This window comes from Protopterus annectens, chromosome 7.part0, assembly GCF_019279795.1.
Source record: "Protopterus annectens isolate FY-2018-M chromosome 7.part0, PAN1.0, whole genome shotgun sequence".
NCBI lineage: Eukaryota > Metazoa > Chordata > Ceratodontiformes > Protopteridae > Protopterus > Protopterus annectens.
In genome coordinates, this window is record NC_056739.1 from 1,992,693,848 (window position 1) to 1,992,709,847 (window position 16,000).

Below are 16,000 nucleotides of genomic sequence, written 5' to 3' on the forward strand. Positions count from 1 at the left end.
TTTGTACAAGTTTAAATGTTAATATAAATAAAATGCTATTGTTCTGGTTATATTTTGTGTTTAATATTTTGTCTGCTCTTCAATTTGTGTTTGAATATTGGAATCCCACAATTCCACAGCAGTGGGTGGGGTTACATTATTGTGTATGCAAATTTTATGTTAATCAGCATCCATATTTTTCACCAGTTGTACCTATTTTCCATTGGGCCTTTGTCCAGATTTTTGATGTTTCCAAGTTCAAAGGTATGGTCATCAGATATTTGCCTCCCATCTACAAAGCCACATTGATCCATGCCAGTCAATTTTGGCATCACATTTGCCATTCTTTTAGCCATTATAGACATAAACACTTTATAGTCATAGTTTAGTATTGAAATGGGCCTGTATGAAGCTGGATGTAATAGATATTTACCCTCTTTAGGTATTACTAGTACCAATGTTTTCTTCCAGGATGCTGGTATTTCTCCTCTTAAAATAATGTTCAACAAAACCTTTCAAGTCTTTATCAGTTTTTCCTCCTAGCTTCCAAACTTCTACAGAAATACCATCTGTTCTTGGGGACTTTCATGTTGACTGGTTATACAACACCATTTTTATCTCATCTCCTTCTATCCTGTTAGTAATTGAGTCTCATCTACTTCTAACCTTGGCATATTTAATTCTTTCATAAACATTTCCATTTGTTCCATTTCCTGATTTCCATATTTATCTGCGTTATACAGACTTTCAAAAAAATTCCAAAATATTGTTATAGGCTCCCTACGCTTGGCGACAGCCCTTTCTACTTTCTGTTGCCTGAGTTGTTGTGCTAAAAGTTATTGTGCTCTAGAGTTATTATCAATAACAGTTGTTTAACAGCAGTCTTTCTAAACTCATGTATATTATTAAGGTAAGCCCTTATTTCCCGTTTAACTTTCTGCAATTACTCCTCTTCTTGTGCTGTGAGATTTCCCGTTTTACAATACTTTAACATTTGCTAGTCCCATTCAGATAATTCTTGTTACTTCTTAACCATATCTACCTTTCTTTTATTTCCACCCTATTTTTTAAACTCCACTTTAATTTTATCCCACTCCCTAACTATATTTTCAGAAGAAATTTCTATCTTCTCTAATAGCTCTTGAATAATTTCCACTAACTATTCCTTAAATTCCTCTTTTTAACAGATAGGTGGGAAAGTGCCAGTGTCACATTTTTATTTTATTACCCCATGTTTTTATTTTAGTTATTACTGGTGCATGATCTGAAGTAATTATTGGGTGCATATCAAGACCTTTAGATCTGAAGTTGTTGTTTTCGTTTGATCTAACCTGTGAGACATGGATCCAGTATAGATCTGACTCGGCCACATTTCTCCAGCATTGGATCCAAGCTCCTCCCGTACCCATAATGCCCCTGTCTCCCTCCAACCCTCAGATCTCATTTGCCATGCATACTGTCAGCATCGTGGTCTCTTAGCTCCAAATTCCTGGTAAGTGAAATATTCTTTCTGGTTTTCCCTTATCAATTTTCACTCTTCCTAGCTAACCTTTTCTAGTTCTATACCCTTGCACTCAGGCATCAGTTCTCTTAAGTAAGAAAAAAAGGTCCCTTTTCTTCTTATTCTCTCCTATTCTTTTTCCCTGTTTAGTGTGTGTGTGGGTGCTAGGTTCCATTTGCCAAGGCTGAGACCCCCAAGCCAGGCTTTCGGAAATTCACAGTGTGTGGCCATAAGCTCCCCCTTTGATGGCCACACTCTGTGTGTTGTTTGTCTGGGAGTACAACAGCTAGACACCACCTGTTTGGTCTGCGTTGGCTTCAACCCGTGCCCATTTATTGGCAGAAGGAACAAACTTATCTTGTAAGGCCTCCTTCCTCCAACTTCCTCCGAGGCCTCTGCTTTTTCTTCTTCCGCCCCGGCCTCTGGGACTCAACCTCCCACCAAGAAAGCTGGAGACAGGGAGAAGCATCATCACAAGGATAGGCCTAATATGTGGTCCTCCGACCATGCTTCTTCAGCTGAGCCCCCGACTATATCCCTCCTGGCCCCCAGCCCGGGTTCCTCTCGGCTCCGGTCGCTTTATTTCTTGCTGGAGCTGATGGTCTACCTGGGCCAATCTCACTTATCAGCCTCTCCTTGGCACCTCTTCAGGCCCTTTATCTTTAGCTTCCTCCATCCGGCCCACCTGTAGTCTTTCTGAAGCCAAGGTGTACAAGATGATGCAGAAATCCATCTGGACCCAGATCCAGATGGGAGTCTTGCCTGCCCCCTCCCCCTCCCCCTCCAGGGCTGGGAGCATGCAGTCCACCTTTCTTCCCATTGCTCTATGTCCAGTCCGACCCCCAGCTTTGAAGTCTTTGGGTCTGAGGCTTCTCCACATTGAGGGGTAAGTGCTGACAGTACCAGGTACCTTGATGCCGATCATTGCCCTGAGTGGCTCGGCTCTGACTAGTTTGGTGCCGGATCTGAAGGGATGCCGTCGGCTCAGAGGTTTTTGGAGTCGGCCATTCTACTCGGAGTCTTAGCACTTGGAGGCTTGGCTCTGGCTTCCCCATTGACTCAGAGGGTTACAAATCCTGTACTCCTCCCAGCGTCGGAGATTCATTCTCCCTCTGCCTCTGATGTGGTGGAGAGGGTGCTCTCAGATCTCTCGAGACCCTTGATGCTATCCTCCTCAGGGTCCGTCCTGACTCCCTCTCTTTCTGGTCTGGAGTCTGCCATCCTGCTTCCTCAGGGACAGCCTGCTAACTCTCCACCCCAGGGAGTTCCTTCCCAGGAATGGCCAGAAGTTTCCGAGTCCTCCCCAGAGCCCCACACAAGAAGCTTCCTCGAAAACATGTGTGTAAAAGGAGACACTTGGACTCCCCGACGGAGTCCCTCCCAGACTTAGAGGAAGATGAGAGTTCCCCCTGGTCACCCCCAGATGATATCTCCTTTGGAGACATCATGGAAATCCTACACCAGCATGGGTGGTGGTCTGTCCAAAAACCCAACCCGGATGAGTCAGTGTTCCTGGAGGCATTTGGCACAGGACCCTCTGCCTTCTTGGTGTCCCCACCTGCCAATCCACTTTGGACTTAATTTCATCCTGGGCATGGAAGGAGTCCAACACGGTGGAGCCCATTCCCAAGTGCCCTGATAAAATTCTCATTGCACCTTCGAACAAACAGCATTGGTTTAAAGGATCCCTGGTTGATGCTATAGTGGTTGCAGTGGCCACCAAGAAAGAGCTTGCTCAAGAGAGCTCTACGGTCCATCCACCGGACTAAGAGTCTCAGACCTTGGACTGTTTTGGGAAGCGGGTTTATGCTTTAGCCACGTTTGCCTTATGTGCACTGAACTACATGGCACATGTCGTCAGACTTCAGCGGGACCTGGTCAAAGAGGTCACTGAGTCTACCCCAGGGTCCATGTTGGCAGAAGAGAAGATGATGTTCTCCTCCTGTATGGCCACCGTAAGTTTTATTTCCAACACCTCTATGAGGCTCCTGTCACATGCTATGGAAGGTGCCTCTAGCGTGGCTGGCACAGGGGTTGCCATCAGGCATCATGCCTGACTCTGTCTTTGTGCATTCTTGGAGCCCTTCAAGGTGTTTTTTACAAATGCCCCTTATGACAGTTTCACCCTTTTTGGCAAGACCATTCGAGACACCTTGGTCCAGAGTGCGAAAGACCTTGTCTTCCATCGGGATCCGCTTCTCAACCCCACAACTATCCTTCTCCAGGAATGAGTGTGGGATGAAGAAGATGTGGTTCCGGAAGCCTTGGGCTTTTCCCATGACACTCAGGACTCCCCTTTCCCCAGAGGCAGAGGGGGATATGACAGACACTGTCCTCTTGGTAGAGGGGTTCGAGGAACCAAGGGTCTCGGGATTCTTTCTCAGACAGACCCTTGCAGCACCCCTGAAGGGTTGCCCAATTGCTCGTCTCTGGAAGCAGTCAGGAGACATCTCTCGATGCACCCAAGAGCCTGGGAGTCGATTATAGATGATAGTTTGGTATTGCAAATTATATCCAGAGGATATTCAGTTCCCTTCCTTCAACCTCCAGTCCCATCCAAGCACCTCCTGAATGTTCCACTCGTGTAACAGGAGAAGGCAGCAGTGGAAATTTCCAAGCTGCTCGAAAAACAAGTCATCCAACCCCTCTCCCCAGACCAGTCTGGATCAGGCTTCTATTCCAGATTCTTTTTGCTGCCAAAGAAGACAGGTGACTTAAGACCCATTCTGAATCTTTCAACCCTAAATCTGTCAGTTGCCAAGACAAAATTCCAGATGGTCACTCTCCAATCCATTCTTCCCTTTCTACACATCAATGACTGGATGTGCTTGGTGGACCTCCAGGATGCGTACTACCATAACAAAATGGACAAGCGCTCTCTGAGGTTCCTTTGCTTCCAGCTGGGAGCCAACAGTTCAGTGCACTCCCCTTTGGTTGTACCACCGCCCCAGGATGTTCACCAAAGTGATGGCAGTCGTGGTGGCTCATATGTGGCTGCAGGGGTTCTGTCAAGCCAGGGATCTCCTTCTCCAGACCGCCCACCAGATAGGCATAACCATAAATCTCAACAAGTCCCAGTTGGATCCAGTTCAAGTTCTCAACTTCATTGGGGCTTGGTTAGATACCACCCAGAGCAAAATTTTCCTAACTCCGGACAGACTTCAATCCCTCAAACATCATGTATTGTACATTGTTCAGACCCAATATCCCCATGCGGAGTTGGTCCTTTGGGCGTTGGGGTCCATGGTGGCCACGATTACCCTGATCCTCATGGCTCATCTGCATATGAGGTTTCTCCATTGGACCCTAGTGGTTCAGTGGTCCTTGCTGGAGTTTCCATTATCTCATCCAATTCATTTATCTTAGGCTTGCAGGGATTCGCTTTTCTGGCGGCTTCAGTCTCCAGATCTTCTTCTCGGTCATCCATTTATCCTTCTCACCCCGGTGACCATGGACACCTCCTTGCATGGGTGTGGGGGGGCATTACATGAGAAGAACAGTTCAAGGCATGTGGTCTTCCCTAGAGACCCATCTGCATATGAAAGTCCTGGAGATGAGGGCTGTGTTGTTGGTGTTGCAAGCTCTTCATGGCCATCTTTCCCAAGGGATGATTGCCATCCAGACAGACATGTCCGTAGTCTGGCACATCAACAAACAGGGGGGAATGAGGTCTTACCCCCTTTGTTGTGAAGCCATGAAATTGTGGGAGTGGGCAATCTCCTCTGGCTGTTTTCTGGTGGCAATGCGCATTCCAGGGAGGTCCAACATTCTGGTGGACAGGCTCAGCTTATCTATTCTGATGCCTTATGAGTGGTCTCTGAATCCTTCAGTAACGGAAAAGATCTTTTTAAAGTGGGTTCGGCCTTGCTGCAATCTCTTCCCCTCTCCTTCCAATGCGAAGTGCAGCAAGTTTTTTGCTCTGAACCCCCCCCCCCTCCAGGGGAGTCCACCAGAGTCGCTCTAGTTCACGCTTGGCCCTACAGTCTTCTGTATACTTATCCTCCTCTCCCTCTGATCCTTCATTCAGAAAGCTTAACGGCTGGGGAGCTTAGTGATCCTCATTGCCCCCTTCTGGCCTCGTCAAGTTTGTTTCCCGTCTCTGTGGTCTCACATGGTGTGTCCTCCTTGGACATTAGATCCAGTGCTGGATCCGATCTCGCATCCCTCAGGGATCCCATACCCAGATCTAGTCAGTCTGAAGCTCACGTCTTGGCTGCTCCAGTTCCACTGACAGCAAGAACACCTGGGCTGTTTTCTCTTGTTAAGAAGATTTTAGTAGTGGCTCATAAATCTACCACTAGGAAGTTTTATTTCAGTAAATGGAAACATTTCTCTATATGGGCTTCTCAGCATGATTTGGACCCCTTCACTGCTCCAGCCCCTGCCATTTTGGAATATTTGGCAGATATTTTTCATCAGGGTGCTAGTTATTCTACAGTAAAGGTACAGTTAGCACACAGGCAGCTATCTCCAACTTTCATACCGGAGGCAATACAGGTTCCTTAGCTTCTTCCATGCTTTGTAAAGCCTTTTTGAAAGGTACCTTTTTACCTACGTCTGCAAGCTTTGGCTTCTTCCTCTTTTGAACCAGTAACCACAGTGGATTTGCAATTCCTGTCTTGCAAATCAGCCTTTCTGGTCACCATTACTTTGGCTAAAAGGGTATCGGAGATTCAGACCTTATCTGTCAAGCCCCCTTATATGGTGTTTCACAAAGACAGGGTGTCCTTACAGAGGAACCCTTCTTTTATTCCGGAGGTGGCTTCAGAAAGTAACATCAACCAAGTCATCAATCTACCTGTTTTCTTTCTGAACTTCCAGAATAAGGGAGAGTATAAATTGCATGTGCTTGATGTTCACAGTCAGCAATGATTCTATTTGTATAGAACAAGGTCCTTTTGCAAGTCTGATCAGCTTTTTGTTTAATTTTCTAAGCCTTTCTTAGGTAAACCCATTTCTAAGGTAACTATTGCTTGTTGCATCTCTCATTGCATAGCTTTGGCCCATAAAGCCAAAGGTTCATTTCCACCAGGTCATGTCAGGATGCATTCTATCAGGTCTTGTGGCAACTTCAGCAGCCTTTTGGTCTAGAGTTTCCTTAGATGATATTTGCTCTGCAGCTACTTGGGCTTCATCACACATGTTTATTTCACATTATAAGTTGGATCTTCTGCCCAGAGGCAGGGCATCCTTTGACTCCACCGTGCTCCAGAACATCCTTCCATGAGGACCTTCCAATATCTTTTGGTAGCTGGGGACTGTGTCCCACAGGTTGAAGATCAAATGAAAACAACACCTTCATATAAAAACGGTAAGTACTCACCATAACGTTCCATCTGAGTTGTTGCTTTTCATTTGTCTTCAACCATACGTCCCTCCTTCCCCCTGCAATATTTGGGCTGTGTTGTGGACTGGATGGAAGAGGCTTTTCCCTACTCTGGGAGCCTTTGTCCTCCATATGGTGCTTTTGGGTGCTAATCCTAAGATTTTAGGCACATGGTTAGGTTGGGGTGCTACTGGTTGCAGCAAACTCAGTGTGAGGGTTAGGAGGGAGACAGGGGCATTATGGGTAGGGGAGGAGATTGGAGCTTAGATCCAATGCTGGAGAAATATGGCCGAGTCGGATCCGTACCAGATCTGTGTCCCACAGGTTGAAGACAAATGAAAAGCAGCAACTCAGATGGAACATTATGGTGAGTACAGAATGTTTTTTTTAAATGCATATGTTCCTGTGAAATGTAAATTCTGTCTAGCCTAGCCCAGTTTTTGTATCTTGTGGAATAATATGTAAATTCACTCTGAACTCCTAGTACTGAATTCACATCTTCCATTCATAAATTTCTTTAAAAATCTACCCTCCTTTGTTATATTTTCCCTTCTGGGGCCTCAGACACATCTTCACTGCTGCATTTCAAATTCTAGTCCCCACCTATAAGTAATATTCCTTCCTGAAAGCTGATTATTTCTCCCAGAATGTTCTTAAGCTCCATCATAGCAGTTTTAGGTGGACTATGACTACATGCCAGTGTAATCCTCCTCTCTTGCAGGTAGCCCCTTACTACTACAAATTTACCATTATGTTTTTTTACCCTCTTCTATCATTATTGGAACGCTTCTTGCAATTAATGTAAGTACTCCTCTTTTCCTTTGTCCCAGGTATTCTACTGTATAACCATCCTGAAAACTTTTCTTTATCAAACTCACATGTTCATTTCTTTCCAAGTGTGTCTCTTGTTTTTTGTAATATAGTTCATTAAGAACATTATTACTAGTAATTGGAACAGGTTTGGGAACTATTCGATTTAGATAAACTATTCAAGGACTCCCTTAGAATTACCTACAGGAAGGGTAGAAACATGAAGGAGATGTTGGATGGCCGTAAAAAGAAATCTAAGAGACAAAGACATGGAACTTTTAAGTGTCGCTCTTGCTCCGAATGTTCACACATCATACAGGGGGAATCAGGTGTTTTAAAAGTGAGAAACCTGGAAATTAAGACCAATGTTCATTCAAACTGTGACACCATAGGGGTAATTTATATCGCCATTTGCAAAGAATGTGGTGCTTTCTATATTGGAAAGACCACTAGGAAGTTTAAAAGGCGTATATATGAACATTTTAATGACGTAAGGAAACATGATGAAAACAATGCCCTGTATAAACAGTTTAACTTTTAGCATGGCATCCTTTGGTTTCTGTGTGGTAGAAAAAGTAGATGTTGCTCCTAGGGAAGGTCCTTGGGAAACAAGAATAGAATTCTGAGAGCTGTTCTGGCAATTAAAATTCGAAGGAAATAAGCTTCCAGGTCTTAATGAGCACATTTCCTTGGCTCCAGTGCTAAAGCTTCGATCTGCCAAACTTTGATTTTACAATGGGGGGGGGGTCTATGGTTGTTTTTATTTAATATTTTTCAAAAACAATTTTTTAAAAGGTTTTATAAGGTTTTGTGTGTCCACACACTTTATATAAGTTATATTGTATATCTATTGAGTTATAGCATTAATATTTCATGTTGATTTTATTAAATGTTTTCCTGCATGAATTTCTTTGGCATATAATGTAGGGATTAGTAAAATGTTGTAGTTGATTGATTAATTAATTTGCATTACACTTAATTAAGTCATTAAACCAACTGTGATTGGTTTAAATAGAGCTAACTCTTCTGATTTGGTATTAAATGATGAAGTCCTGTGTGTTAGGGACGAAAACGAGGTGACTTTGTTAAGCTTTAATACTTCTGCATTTGTGTACTTGAATAAACTGGGCTACTTGCATGACGTGGAGTGATTTTTTTCTACGCTAGCCTTGCAGGTGCCGTAGTTTGCTTATTTGGAAGTTTGGTACTGTTGTAAGACACCTTATTCTTCCTTGTGCTGTTTGTATTGTTTTTAGGGATCTATCTTGGTAGATTCACTCGAACAGGTAATTCAAGGTCACTCCTTTGTCGTCCCTCTCCTCAAGGCTACAGTCACCACAGATGCTTCCCAGATAGGGTGGCATTATCTGGGAAAAATAGTCTAAGGCATGTGATCTACTCAAGAGTCGTCTCATAAATGAATGTCCTGGAAATGAGAGCGGTGCTACTAGTGTTGCAAGCCTTTCAGAATGCTCTCCCTTACAGAACGATTACGATTCAGTTGGACAACATGTAGGTAGTCTGGGACATCAACAAGCAAGGTGGAACCAGATCATCCCCCTTATGTCAAGAGGCACTAAGAGTGTGGCAGTGGGTGATCTCTTCCAACCGCTTTCTGGTAGCAACGCACATTCCAGCAAAGTCCAACATGACAGGTTGAGCAGGTCCATTATATTGCCTCACGAGTGGTCCCTCAGTCAGAAAGTGCTGGAAGACATATATTGCAAGTGGGGCCAGCCTTGCTGCTACCTGTTTGCATCCCGTCTGAACAACAAATGTAGCAGCTACTTTGCCCTGATTCCCCTCAAGAGGGCAGTCCCCGAGGGATTCTTTTGCTCACTGTTGGCCTCCTGGTCTGTTATATGCCTTCCCCCAACCCCATTAATCCCTAAATTTCTTCAGAAAGTGAACATGTTGAAGAGAGAAGTAATCCTCTTTGCCCTGTATTGGCCTCAACAAATCTGGTTTCCCTTGATTTGACCTCACCTACAGAAGACATGGATTCTGGATCCAATTCCGGACCTCCTGTTGCATCCAACAGGAATGCTTCATCCAAACATTCACAGTCTCAAGCTGATGGCTTGGTTTCTCCATTTCCGCTGTTAGCCAGACAACCTATGCTCTCTTCCCCAGTGCACCATATCCTGTTGTCCTCTCATAGACCATAAGTTGTATAGCAGTAAATGGAAGACATTCGTTCATTGGTCTCAACAGAGCAATGTGAATCCCGTTTCATCTTCAGTTCATGGTATTTTAGAGTTTTTAACAAAGCTGTTTAACGAGGGAGCTGCTTATTCTACAATAAAAGTGCAGCTAGTTGCCATCTGTATCTTCCACATTGATTTCGATGGCTCCTCCCTAGCATCACATAAGCTATGGAAAGCTTTCTTGAGAGGAACTCTTTTACTCAAGCCCCATTATAAGGATCCTTCTCCTCCTTGGGACTTGATGTTAGTACTACAGAAAATTATATAACCTCCCTTTGAACCAGCAGTTACCTGTCAGCTTCAATTTTTGTCTTGGAAAACTATATTCTTGGTAACCATCACATCCACAAGGAGAATTTCTGAGATTCAGGCATTGTCATCCCAACTGCCATATTTGATCTTTCATAAAGACAGGGTCACTTTACATACTAATCTTTCATTCTTACCAAAGAGAGTTTCAGAATCTACCATCAACCAGTGCATTAATCTGCCAGTTTTCTTCCCAAATTTCACTAATAAAAGAGAATGCATGCTGCATTTGCTTAGACTTTCATAGACGGCTATGTTTTTACCTTCATAGAATAGAAGACATAAGAAAACAAAAACAACTGTTTGTCTCTTTCTCAGAAAATAGATTGGATCTTCCAGTGACAAGGTGACTCTAGCTAAGTGGCTTATGGACTGCATCTGTTATATTTACAAGAGTCAAGGTTTAGAACTGCAGCAGCTGTGAGGGCTCATACCACTAGAGCAGTGGCTATTTCTGCAGTTTTTCGGTCTAGAGCGTCCATTGATGACATTTGCACTGCAGCAGCCTGGGCTACCCATCATACCTTTATTGCTCACTACAAGCAAGATTTGATTTCTATGGGTAGAGCCCCTTTTGGTTCAGTGGTTCTGAAGAGTATCCTCAATGAGACCACCGAGGTAAGAAGGTAGCTGTGCGCTCTGTCCCAAGTGTGAGGATAAAGTCAAAATTGACATCATCAGATAAAATAGTTATGTACTCACCATAACATTCCATCTGTGTTGTCTATTTTCACTTTTTCCTCAGAAACCCACTCACCATCCCCCTATCCCTTTTTGGTTTCTAGTGGAGCGAGTTGACCTAAATTTGTTATTGGCTATTGTGAAAACCAGAAATGGTTTTATCCTTTTCTAAGCTAATTTTCTATTCTATTTTTTCTATGATTATCTACAAACAAGATCTGAGGTGATTAGAAGAGAGGCATTATGGGTAAGGGAGGGGGCTCGAGAACTTTTTGATTGCCACAAGCTGTTGCAACGGCCGAATCAGATCTGACGGTTTGGATCCGAACCCAAGAGTGAGGAAAAAGTGAAAATAGACAATACAGATGGAAATTTATAGTGAGTACATAACTAATTTTTGTTTATAAAAAGTATTGAAAGCTCTGTGACAAATCTCTAATTACATTGTTATTGAATTTTATGCCATTGTTACTGAATAATGTGTGAGGTGGACCAAGCTTGTTTATTCAGCAATGCATACATTTCCTTATTTTTTCTGGCTTCATAATGCTTATGGCACCGAAACGTAAATCTGTTAATGATATGAAGGTACCAGGTCCCAGATTCAAGTTAGACAGCAACCATAATATTGAAGCCTCTCTTTTTTTTCATTTAATCCTGTTGCTCTGAGCAACATAATGGGTATACTGAGTCACGTCTAAGGTTAACAAGTGCAGTACGGTAACTAAACGGCTGCTGTTCACTAGTCTCTATTTATTCTCTATCTTAATGGTGAAAGGGTTTGGTGGTGGGTATTTCTTTGTTATTTATCATGGGATAATAGGTATTGAGTGTGTTTTTGTAATGTGAACTACCTCTTGCATGGCATATGTCTTATTTTCTTTCTTATGTTATTCTCTGATACCACTGTATCTATGTTATTTGCACTGCATTTCTCTTGAGAGTTGACATTTGTAATTTTGTTTAGGCTGCACTTGTGTGGTCCTAAGTAACAATAAAGTTTCTTTGAATCATTGAAGTTCATGGAAGTTTTTAGCTACTGACTTATTGTCCTCAGAGAGGCATGCCAACAGTAGATCTAGGCTTAGGTTTGCTATACTTCTGGCACAGTATTTGTTTCATGTGCTGCAAAGCAATTTCTGTACTCTGTCCATGGAAGTTTGCTCCCTGGTCACGTTGTCTAAAACTATGAAGACCTATTTCTCACAGTGACTCCTCCTAAGGTCTTTATCTAGTATTTTGACACCGTAATGTCCAGAGTTAGTGAATTCAAGAGCTACGTTTTTTTAAACACTTTTTTATTTTCACTTTCCATGTGCAGGACTCTCTCTGCCTTTTCTAAGGCTGTCTTATTCAGCAACAAAGGTAATCTTAACTGGAACTCCTCACGTTTCAGTGTCACTCTTAACCTCTCTGATTTTTGATGCTCTTTTCAGTTTCCTGATAGAATGCATTACTTTTCCATCCCCAAACTTGAAAGCCCTATTGCTAGCTGTATCTGTTTTCACCATCTTTTCTACCTTATCTCAGATCTGACTCGGCCATTTTTTACAGCTTTTGGTTACTGCAAATGCTTGAGCTCCTCCCTTACCCAGTACAGCTGTTTATTTATTTTTCTTTACAGATGGTGTGTTTTCATGCAGTTTCAGTCATAGCTGACCCAAAACAGTCTACTGTGGAAATCACTGCATCTGAAACTGACTTTTTTGACAAATAATATTATGCTGTATTCCTCTTTATCTTCAGGTATTTTGCTTTCCTCTGTAATTTTCTTTTTACATAACTTTATTGTAAACATTGATCTAATATTGTCAATTTTCATTTGTTTCTCAACATGTGGGTTCAGATCCAAATCTCAGATCTGACTCGGCCATTTTTTTACAGCTTTTGGTTACTGCAATTGCTTGAGCTCCTCCCTTGCCCTTAATGCTCTAGTCCCCTTCCATACCCCAGATCTCGTTTGCTGGCTTTGCTTACAGACATGGTCACTGTCAGTTCTTGAGCATTTAGTAAGTTATAAAACTTTTGATGTTATATCTTTTTAATAAATTTTCTATTTTATACTACTTTAAATTATTCTAAGCTAGCCTCCCTTATCCCTGCGCATTTTTCTGCATAATTTGATACCACTGTTAGTAGCTGTTTCCCTACTTTCTCTTTTGCCGTTTCGGTAATTCTTACTACCATTGTTGGTAGTTTTCTTTTCTTTTCTTAACCCTTTTAAAAAAACATTTTGCCTTATTCTCCTTTGTTGTTTTTACAATTATAATGGCTGAAAAACCTTCTGGTTTCAAAAATTATAAAGACTGTGGGTACAACATCCCTTTGTCTGATGCCCACAGCTCTTGTGCTATTGTCTGGGCCCTGCCCATTTGAAAGTCCCTTGCAAAATATGTAAATCTTTTAATCCAAGGGCTTTGGTTGATAGAAAGAATAAACTGATTTTGAAGTGACTTCTCCCTACAACTTTATCAGTATCACTGGCTAGGGCTGAACTTTCCAAGGCAGGCCAAAAAGAGTCGAGGAATCTACCTGAATCATCTGGATTTTCCATTACTACTTCAGATCCGATCAAGGAGCCGGATGGAAGATTTTGAAATGGTCAGATCTGAAGACCAAATCCTTGGATCCAACTGTTTCGGACAAAAGGTTTGCCTCATCGGATTTGCTTCTGTAGGAGCCAGTAGAGCTCCCCTGGACCCATTATGTGTCCTCTCAGGACCTGGTCTCCTCTCGGCTACCTTCCACCTTTCTAAAAAGGCACTGACACACTAGATCTCCATCTACAGCATCTTTTTCCCATTCTTCTAGGAGTCTCACAGACACAGAAATGGATAGAATGATGAGGAAGTTTCTCTCAGTGCAGGTACAGATGGCAGTTCTCCAAGTTCCTACCCATTCAGGTCAAGACATCGTTATTAGTATTACGCCATCCATCTTGGCTCCTTCTCTGATCTGTCCTTCAGCTTCAGAGCCCTTGGATCCAAGCCTTCCGGGACCATCTGTATCAGACCTGCAGATGGTTGTCTCTTCAGATCCGATACCTTCTCTGACTTGACCAGCTCTGAATGTGTCGGAACCAGATGAATCTCATAGCCAAAGTGTCATTATTGGATCTGAAATGCTAGAGTCTACTTCAAAGCTGTTGGAGCTGTCTCTGCCCCTTGGGGTTTCAGCATTGGACAGCACGGCTCCATCTTCTGCCTCTGGTGAGCTGCCTTTGGGTCAGAGGGATCTGATGGTCCAGAAGCATGTCTTCTCGGCTCCATCGGCTTCCTTCTCCCTGGGCATTCTGCCTTTGAGGAAGTAGAGAGACTGTTCTCTTCTAGAATTCAGACAGTCCCCCCCAGGTCTACCATCTGGTTCCCAGATGTCTTTGTGCCATGAGCCTCATCATTCTACTCCACAAGGACAGCCGGTCCAAAGTCTCCAGGCCACCCAACATGGTATCCTTATATCTTGTGATACTTCTCTGGAGCACCCCACCAAAGAAGTCCATAGGAAGAGAAAGTGCATGAGGAGCCACTTAGACTCCCCTCAGGAGTCAATGCCAGAAAATACTAATTTCAATGAAGGGGAAGGGTCCCCAAATCACCACCTGATGACATCTCCTGTGGAGACACTTTGGAGATCCTTAAGCAAAGGGGTGGTTGGTCTAACGATAACCCTTCCCAAGAGAAATCAGTATTTCTGGAAGCATTTGGGTCTGGCCCATCTACTTCCTGGGTGATGAGCTCATTAAGTTGGTCTATTGGCCGGTGTAGAAGGAACCTGATTCTGTTGAGCCGATCCCAAAGAGACCAGATAAGATCCTGGCACCACCAAAGGGAAAAGAATTTTGGAGCATAGAAGTGCCAGTAGATTCCATGGTTGCAGTGGCGGCCAGAAAGAAAGAACTCGCAGAGCCTTATTCAACACTGTATCAGTGACCACCTCCCTTATCTTGTCAAGGGTACTAACAGTTTGATTTCAAGTCCAAAAGTTAATTCAAAGTTCCTCGTTGTCAGCCCAACTGATTTTACAGGCTTTAGGGTCGCTATCTGCTGCTGTAATTCTGGTTCCATTGGAAAGATACCATATGAGAGTTCTTCAGTGGACTCTGGCAACCCAGTGGTCCATCCTGTACTAGCCTTTGTCCTACCAGGTCAGAATAACTCAGGCATGCAAATGGTACTGCAGGTGGTGGATTTGTTCAGAACAGATTTTACAGGGCTGACCTTTCTTACTTTCTTAACCCAAGGACATAGTGACCACAGATGCATCCCAATTTAGGTGGGGCGGGCACTTCTTGTGAAAGTCCAAGGCACCTGGTCCCCAGAAGAGGCCAACACACATATCAGTGTCCTAGAAATGACAGCAGTCCTTCTAGCTATGCAGGCTTTTCCAAGTCTCTCTCCCTTCAGGAACTATTGCAATTCAGACTGACAATATATCAGTAGTCTGGTACATCAACAAACAAGAAGGAACAAGATCTTACCCCTTATATTGAGAAGCTCTGAGAGTGTGGCAGTGGGCAATCTCATCCAGTCAATTTCTGATAGCAACACATATTCCAGGGAAATCCAACAAGTTGAGCAGGTCCATATTATTGCCTCATGAGTGGTCTCTCAACAAGAAAATTGCGGAGAAGATACTCAGTCAGCGGGGTCAACTGTGCTGCAGTCTCTTTGTATCTCCCCTCAACAACAAGTGGAGCACGTTTTTGCCCTGATCCCCCCGAGAGATGATTTCCTCCACAGTTATCCCCTGGTCTCCTCTGTGCTTACCCCCCAACTCCTCTGATCCCCAATATTCTTTAGAAAACCTCTTGATTGAAGAGTACAGTAATCCTCATTGCCCCTTATTGGCCTCATCAGATTTAGTTCCACTTCGTTTGGCCTCGTCTAGTTCATCCTCCTTGGATTCTGGATCCAATTCCAGACCTTCTGTCTCACCCGACAGACATGGGTCACCTGGACATTTTGGGCTTAAAGTTGACTGCACGGTTTCTCCAATTCCATTGATAGCTAGACAGCCAAGGCTTTCCTCTCCTGTCTGTCACATTCTTTTATCTTCCCACAAAGCTTCCACTAGGAAGATTTACAAAAGTAAATGGAAAAGATTTGATGTTATGTTGTCCCATCTCACTTTCATTCTTGCTGGTTGGGGATTGGCTCTGACTCAGACGATTTACTAAAGCTCGAGAGC

At 43.4% G+C, this 16,000-nt stretch overlaps 1 protein-coding gene across 2 annotated transcripts in view; it reads left to right on the forward strand.

Annotated features, from left to right (window-relative positions):
• The window catches only part of LOC122807290 (host cell factor 1-like), a 3,131,707-nt gene that overhangs the window by 2,013,837 nt on the left and 1,101,870 nt on the right, over positions 1–16,000 (forward strand). The gene's annotated exons all lie outside the window — the stretch shown is intronic.